Source organism: Macaca nemestrina, chromosome 12, assembly GCF_043159975.1.
Source record: "Macaca nemestrina isolate mMacNem1 chromosome 12, mMacNem.hap1, whole genome shotgun sequence".
Classification (NCBI taxonomy): Eukaryota; Metazoa; Chordata; class Mammalia; order Primates; family Cercopithecidae; genus Macaca; species Macaca nemestrina.
Window position 1 is genome coordinate 105079574 of NC_092136.1, and position 8471 is coordinate 105088044.

The window sequence follows — 8471 nt, forward strand, 5'->3', positions numbered from 1 at the left end:
CAATAACCAGTTCAGTAGCATAAGGAAACAATTTTTGTGCTATACACATCCACTGAATACTATTCAGTCATAAAAGGGAAATATTACTAAGACATGCAATAGCATGGATGAAAAAATTTCTGCATTCATTACGAGTGAAAGAAGTCATATATGAAGGAGCACATACCCTGTTATTCCAATTATATGAAGTTATAGTTTAGAAAAAAAACCTAATATATAGTGAGAGAAATTCAATGACTACTTATCTGAGGAGGAAGTGGAAAGAGCTTTAGAACAAAGGGCATGATAAAACTTTCTGGGGTGACAAAATCGGTATGCCTATTGATTAGGAAGTTATTATACTAAATATCCTCGTATCTTTAATAACTAATTTGTATTCTTAAAAGGGGCATATTTTCTTTTATGTAAATTATACTAAAATAACATTAAAATCTTGAAATGAAAAACGTCTGTTATAGTAATAATATACTGATTTGAAAAAGATTTTTTAAATCTTGATTTCAGGACACACTCAATCCTCCACAAATTAGTCATAATTCTAGTAAGAGGAAGCACTTCTTATAGTGTAATTATAACTGTAATTACCCGCCACCCATGTTGAATGGAGATAGAGAGACAGAGGGGAGATAACTTACAGGAACCAATTTATTGACTGAAATATGTACCTGGAAAATAGCATTGCATAAGGAAAATTGTTTTAAAATAAATGAATGTAGCAATTCTACTATAAGTAATATGTAAAATGTGCATATTGATTTAAAAATCCTTCTATCAGTGTGAGGTCTGTGAAGCAATGTTATTTTAAATGACACAGTAGGTACTATAAGAACCTCTGATATAGAAGACAGAAAATTCCTGTGCTTGGGTTTTGGCCATCCCATTTCCAAGCCTTAGAAAATCATATACCCTTGCAGTTTATCCAGCTCCTCTTCTTATTTATATTTGTGGACTATCTGCACATTTTGAGTAATACAACTTACAGCACTAGTCAACTATAACACGCTATTTTATTTTTTATTTGTCTAAAACCTTCCTCCTTTCTGCATAGCTTATCAGTGTGGACTTTGGAATCTAATAGTCTGAGGTCAATTTCTGTTTATGAGCTATTGGATTTTGGACAAGTTATTTAACATCTCTCAGTTTCTGTGTTCTCATGTACAGGAGGGACCTCCTAATCATTCTTACCTTCTAGGATGCAATGTCAGGTGTAGAGAGCATGCTACAGTACCTCTCATTTATGGTAGTCATGACCTATAGAACAGAAGCAAGGTCATGTACAAATGGTTAAGTACTTGTAAATTTTTCATATGCTTTATTTTAATATGTTAAATAAGCATTAATTTCATTTTATGAATAGGAAAACCAGGTAAAAAGTTGTTTCAAAGCCTTGGTAAGCACAAGTTGGAGAATTGGGTGAGAAACCAGCCTACCTTGTCACTCATTACTTGTTCTATGTGATGTGCTTCTCTCCACCTGGACACTATACTGGGAAATCTGAAGTAAATAAGCAGACACAAGGTGTGTCAGTGGGAAATAAATTCTGAGTTAAATGCATCTAGACTATGATAATTTATAACCGCCAGCCCCAGTATGCTGTTTAAACTGATGAGACGGGCAATAGAAAACCATTGCAGCTTCCTAGGTAGGAGAGTCACGTTAACATGCTTCTGAAGTAACTATTTCATATTGAGTGCTTAACAAGGCCCAGGCCCTCTAATAGATACTTCATCAATATTTGTTCCTCTTGTTGAACCATTTAAAAATATTGGTACTTGGACTAACCACAGATTATGAAATCAAAATCTCATCCTGAGCCTCACCCTTGAGACTCCATGCACCACAACATCCAGAATTTAATAGGACGTGCCCTTTGAGGCAGGGACCCACAGAAACAGGAGCTGAACTCTGAGTGGACTGAGTGTTGGGGACAGGAGAAGGGGTAAGAATGTCTCGGAGCTGGTGCTGACTAAAGAAAGAAGCTGCAAAAGAGTAGGAAGGAACTAGTATGAAGCAGTAAAGAGCTTACCTGGGCAGGAAGGTGGCCAGGAGGCATGTGGTCTCCTTGTGTCAGATTTCTATACATTTCTATACTAACAGGATAGAAAATAACTGACCCATGGAAACTCTACAACAAAGGCTCATCTTGGAACCAGATAGAGCCAAATCCCTGAGGAGGGATAGACATGGTCTTGGATGTGGTGTATTGCCTAGGAGCAGAAACAGAAGTCATTCTTCCCCTTCAGTTCACTCAAAATAAAAACTACACTGAGAGATGAAATATATAAATACACTAGAAAGCAAGACACTATAAGGATATATCAACAGAAACAAAAGACTATAAATTTAGATCTTAAAGGACATTGAGATGTTGGACCAACCAAATATCAAATATAGAATGAAAGTGTATGAGAGATTTAAATAAAAGATACAAAAAGTAATTATTATACAATAAGAAATAATTAGAGAAATAATAAAATAGAGCATGTATAAATACAAAAATTAGTTATATTTAATAATGAACAGATTAAAAGACAGACACACAAAGTCTGTGAAAAAGTAAATAATCTGGAAGATACAGAGAAGTACAGTTGAACTTTGAAAAATGCAATACTTAGAGGCGCTGACTCCCACACACAGTTGAAAATCTGCATATAACTTTTGACTGTCCCCAAACTTAAGTAGTAATGGCCTGCTATTGAAGGGAAGCCTTAACAGTAACAAAAACCACTGATTAACAAATATTTTGTAAGTTATATGTATCATATGCTGCTATATAAAGTAAGCTAAAGTAAAGAAAATGTTGTTAGGAAAATCATAAGGAAGAGAAAATATATGTACTATTGATTAATTGGGAGTGGATCATCATAAGGTCTTCATCCTCATCGTCTTCACATTGAGGAAGTGGAAGAGATGGAGGAAGAGGAAGGCTTAGTCTTGCAGTCTCGTGGGTGGCAGAGGTGGAAGAAGAAGAAGAGATGGAACAGGAGAGAGAAGAGGCAGACAAACTGAGTGTATCTTTGTGGAAATACATAGTTATTTCTGTATGACTTTCTTTGCTTTCTCATTTCCTTAAAATTTTCTCTAGACACTACCAATCTTTCAACATTTCATTTAGTTTCAGTGTTGATATCATAGAATGGTCTTTGTTGTAGAACAGGTCAAAAGCTTCTTTGAATAATTGGAATCTTTCTGCCAGGTTATAATGCCAATTTATGCTCTGGCACTGCTTCTTCTGTATCTTCTTCCTCATCATTTGGAAGTGGTTCAGAAGCACTCATCTCTTTCAAGTCATCTTCTGTTACTTTCTCTGATGTGCAGTTAGCTCTTGAATTGTTGTAAGATCCATATCTTAAAACTCTTCACTTTTTTGCCGTATTCACAATCTGTTTCATTATTTTCTTGGTTGGCTTTTTCATAAACCCTGGTGAAGTCATGGACAATTTCTGGACACAGTTTCCTCTAGCGGGAATTTACTGGGGTCTTGCTATGTTGCCTAGGCTGGCCTTAAGCTCCTGGGCTCAAGCAGTCCTCCCACCTCAGCCTCTTTAGTAGTTGGGATCATAGGCCAATACCACTGCGCCCAAAATCATGGCTTCTACATTTTTAATATCTTTGACGTCATCTTCAGTGGTGTAGCCCTTCCAGACTTTCATGATGCCATCTCTATAGATGGTCTCTTCCGTGGCATTTGCAAATCTTTTCATAGAGTAACCATGTGTAATGAGCATTAAAGTTCCTTCTGACCTCCTGACTTAGAGGCTGAATTAGAATGCTGCATTTGGGGGTGAGTAGACTACTTTGACCCTTCACATGTTTAACCCATCATGTTTTGGGTAACCAGGGGCATTGTCCAACATCAAAAGAATCATAAAATGCAGTCCCTTATTGGCCAAATATTTCCTGACTTCAGGGACAAAACATCAGTGGAATCAATGGAGAAAAAGCATTCCCTTTGCCCATGCATTCCTGTGGTATAACCAAAGCACTGGCTGCTGATGTTTACCATTTCTGGTCAAAGCTCAGGAGTTAGTAGCTTTATAGATAAGAGCAGTCCTGATAATAAACCTGACTACATTCTCACAAAACAGTAGAATTAGCTTATCCTTTTTTAATTTAAATCCTGGTGCTTGCTTCTATTTCTTACTAATAAATGTCCTGTTTGGCATTTTTTTCCAGAATAAGACACTGTCATCTGTATTCAAAACCTGTTCCGGTAGTATAGTTTCTCTTCAATGATTTTCTTAACAGTTTATTGGAGCTAATCTGCTGCCTCTTGATAACCAAAAACTGCATCTCCTGATATCTTGACATTTTTAAAGCAAAAGCACTCTAAAATTATCAAATCATCCTTGGCTGTCATTAAAGCATCAACCTTTAGATCCTTCCCCTTTCTTTTGCTTTAAGTTGTATACAGTGACTTCATTTTTTTCTGGAATCATATTAGAGTTTATAAATATACCTTTCATATAAAAATCCTGCAACCACATATACACTTCAATTTCAATATAAGGGGACTAAAAATTATTTCACAAAAGCTCAAGGTTTTGGCACTGGCAGGCATAGTGCAGTGATAGCTTTATTATCTCCTTTTATTTTTTTACACTGGTCCTCATTCTGTGTTCATTTATCTTGAAATGGTGAGCAGCCTCAAATCCAGATCTCAATCTAAAGTACATATCAAACAACGCTTCTTTTTCTTGTATTGTCATGACATTGCTTCTTGGGAACATTACACCATCAGCAGTGGCATGTTGTATGGGTCCCCTGTTGTTATTATTAAAGAATTACAGTACTGCAGTAAATGCAATGAAAAATAAATTAATAACCCAAAGATATTGCTTTTTATAGCAATATGAAATTTACTGGAGATACAAACTGCTGACGTAGAGATAATGAGTGTCACATGACATTTTAAGCAGGTACAAAACTTGAGCTCGCTGAAATAGCAACAGGAAATGGCTATGAAAATACAGGAGTACAGTGTGCATTGATAATTTTATGCCATTAGGATTTAATACTGCAACTTCACATTTGTTTACATTTCTGTCAGTTGCAAGTGGGATTATATATTATCTATGTGTACATAATCTTGGATAAACTTTAACTTGCTTTTGTGTATATTTTTACATTTGTGTATATTTTATAATATGGCAGTAAAAAATAAAATAGACAAACATCTCCATAAATTTTGTGCAGTTTTTTACATACCTAACTGAATTTTTTTAGTTTTTCTAGTGTAGATGGTTTGTGATTTTCTTCAAATTGTAGTAAATCTCCAAAAATTTTTCCAAATGTTTATTTTCAAACAATACATGTATAAGTAGAGTGAGATTTTCAGATCCTTGTTATTCATGGGTTAACAGTAACTTATCTAGATTGCAAAAAAACAGAAATGAGAGGCTGAAAATTCTGAGAGGGCTTCAGAGGTATGAAGGATGAAATGAGAAACTGTAAGATATATCTGATCAAATTACTAGAAAGACAGAAGAGAGAAAATAGAAAAGCCACAATATTTAAAGCAAATTTTTCAGAACTGGAGGAAAATATGTGTTCCCTGATTGAAGAAGCACAATGTATCTCCAATAAGGTAAGTTAAAATAATAACTGCTTTCTAACAACCCTCTGAGTTCGGCATTGTTATGAGTTCAATTCTGTCCTATAAAAACTTATTGAAGTCCTACCCCCAAGTAACTCAGAATGTGCTCTTATTAGGAAATGCAGTCCTTGCAAATATAATCAAACACAATGAGGTTATTTTAGATTAGTGTAGGGCCATCATCTAGAATAATTCGTGTTCATAAAAAAGAAAGAGGCTCAGGAACAAAGACAGATAGAAAGAGCAACATGTGAAGACAAAGACACACAGAGGGAAGGCAGCAATATAATGATAAAAGCAGAGAATAGAGTGATGTAGCTGCAAGCAAGGAACACCAAGATGGATTGAGGCAACCAGTAGTGAGGATGGCAGCCATGGCCCTACTCTACTGACACCGTGATTTCAGATTTCTCGCCTCCAGAACTGTGAGAGAATGCATTTCCACGTTAACCTTCCTGTTTGTGGTGATTAAACAGGCAGCCCTAGGAAATGAATGCAGGTATTATTAGTTCCATTTTGCAGATGAGAAAACAGGTTCTCAGAGAGATGGATGAATTAGCCAATGGAGTGAGAAGAAATCTCACCTCATGGATCTATAAGCTGATAATGGAACAACAACCACACATGCTAGAACAGAAGTAAAAACTGGGGACCCACCGAATCCATCATGAGCTCAGTGATATTTCCTTGGCTCTCCTGGATGTGATTAATCTTGATATTGAATTATTTATCAGAGGTGAAAAATTGTAAGATTTCAAATGAAGAGTTGGATTCCAGGCCTCTGTTGCTTGAATCTCAACACGGAAAGAGTTGCTTGGTACTGAGCCCATGATGATGCATTCATGATGCCTTCTGATTTTTCCTGTGTTCACCTAACCTGATTAACTTAATGTATGTTCTCTGTCAAGTTTATATGGTGTTTGCATTTGTGACCTCTGCCTGGGAGACCTGAGGTCAGACTTTGGAGTCAGTAAATCTTCTTAATGTTATCATTAAAAATTATTATTAATCTCACCAGTTTACACTGATGTAATGATTTGTATGATAATTCACTTCGAGTCTCATTCCTCTATCTATCAACTACGTGCCTTGGAGAAATTGTTGGATTAAATTTAATGTCTGAAAACCAATAGTACCTATTGAACAGCACAAATGTAATGTTACCTATTATCTCAATATGATTCTTCACATATCTGTAATGCTAGAAAAATATAAGTTACATAAGAGAAAATTTTTCATAAGGAAAAGCAACAGCATTTTTCCACAAGGATTTCAAAACAGTGAGTAAATGTATCTTTTTCAAGGGAGAAGGGAGGGCAAAAGGATATAACAACTACATTGATTAAGAAAAGAAAGGAGGCCGGGCGCGGTGGCTCAAGCCTGTAATCCCAGCACTTTGGGAGGCCGAGGCGGGTGGATCACGAGGTCAGGAGATCAAGACCATCCTGGCTAACATGGTGAAACCCCGTCTCCACTAAAAATACAAAAAACTAGCCGGGCGTGGTGGCGGGCGCCTGTAGTCCCAGCTACTCGGAGGCTGAGGCAGGAGAATGGCGTGAACCTGGGAGGCGGAGCTTGCAGTGAGCCGAGATCGCGCCACTGCACTCCAGCCTGGGTGACACAGCGCGAGACTCGGTCTCAAAAAAAAAAAAAAAAAAAGAAAAGAAAGGAAATTTAAGGGACAAATAATGCAACATAAGTTTCATAAGCATTGTAGTATGTGATGTTAATTTTCACGATGGAACTGAGAAAAATCATTGTCATTACATGACACATCACTTCAGCCTGCCTGACTTTAGTGCTGCTACAGTGGGGACTCCCCCTCGTGTGGTTGTTTTCACACATCAAGCCACTGTGCCTCAGGTTCTTTCTGCTTTGAAGATGGGAGATGTTCATCAGAGGGCTGAGGGCTGTTTAGCTGTGCAGATGTGGGTTCAGAATTTTGGGAGAAGGAGGACCTGCTCCTGGGGGCTAATTTCAACCAATGAATGTCATTAGTCAGTTGATGAATGTCTCTAATTCTCCATCTTCTAGTAAGGTAGAATCTACATAATTGTAGAGGGTCCTGAAGAAAGATTGGAACCCAGTTTCTCAGAGCAGTGATGAATTCATTATTGCATTTTTTTGGAATATTATCTTTCTTTCATCTCCCTTCCCTACTCCCTCATTTCTGCTTTTTGGAGATCTTTCCAAGTAGTACCTACACTCACGGCCCTGACTCCTCTTATTTCATGGTCAACCAAATTGTGTCATTATCATCATCATCATCATCCTCATCACCATTATCATTGTTGCCATCATTATCTTTACTGAGCGCTTAAAGTGTGAACAGAACTATAGTTACTTTTCTACATATATCGTGTCATGTAATTCTTAATACATTACAAAATTCCTAGGATTAACTCTCCTCACTGATAAAACTCCGTAGCTAAGTTAATTACACATATAATCACACATCTAATAACAAGTATGGGGCAGAGGTGAATTTGGATAGATTTGCATGCAAATCCATATTAGCTATACTCCCTCAATCCTTTTTAGACAGAGCAGAGTGCTAGAATAATTTATTTTTGATAGCCCCTGCTTCTTAGAACAACTTCGTCCCTTAGGTTTCAATACCTTGATACTATGCTCCTGAGGTGACTCACCAGACTTACGTCTCAGCACCCTCCACAATGTCTATTCACTAGCCGAGACAAAGCAAGTTAGTGAATAACCTCCACGTATATCTGTCTTTTCTGCCTAGTCACACCACACACTTTTTTATTTGGGAGTTTGGTTTTGTTTTTGTGTGAGGGAACTCTACATATTCCTCTGTGATTCTCCCACTACTCTCTGAAAAGACTAGTAAATACGGGAAACTGCAAATGTTAGG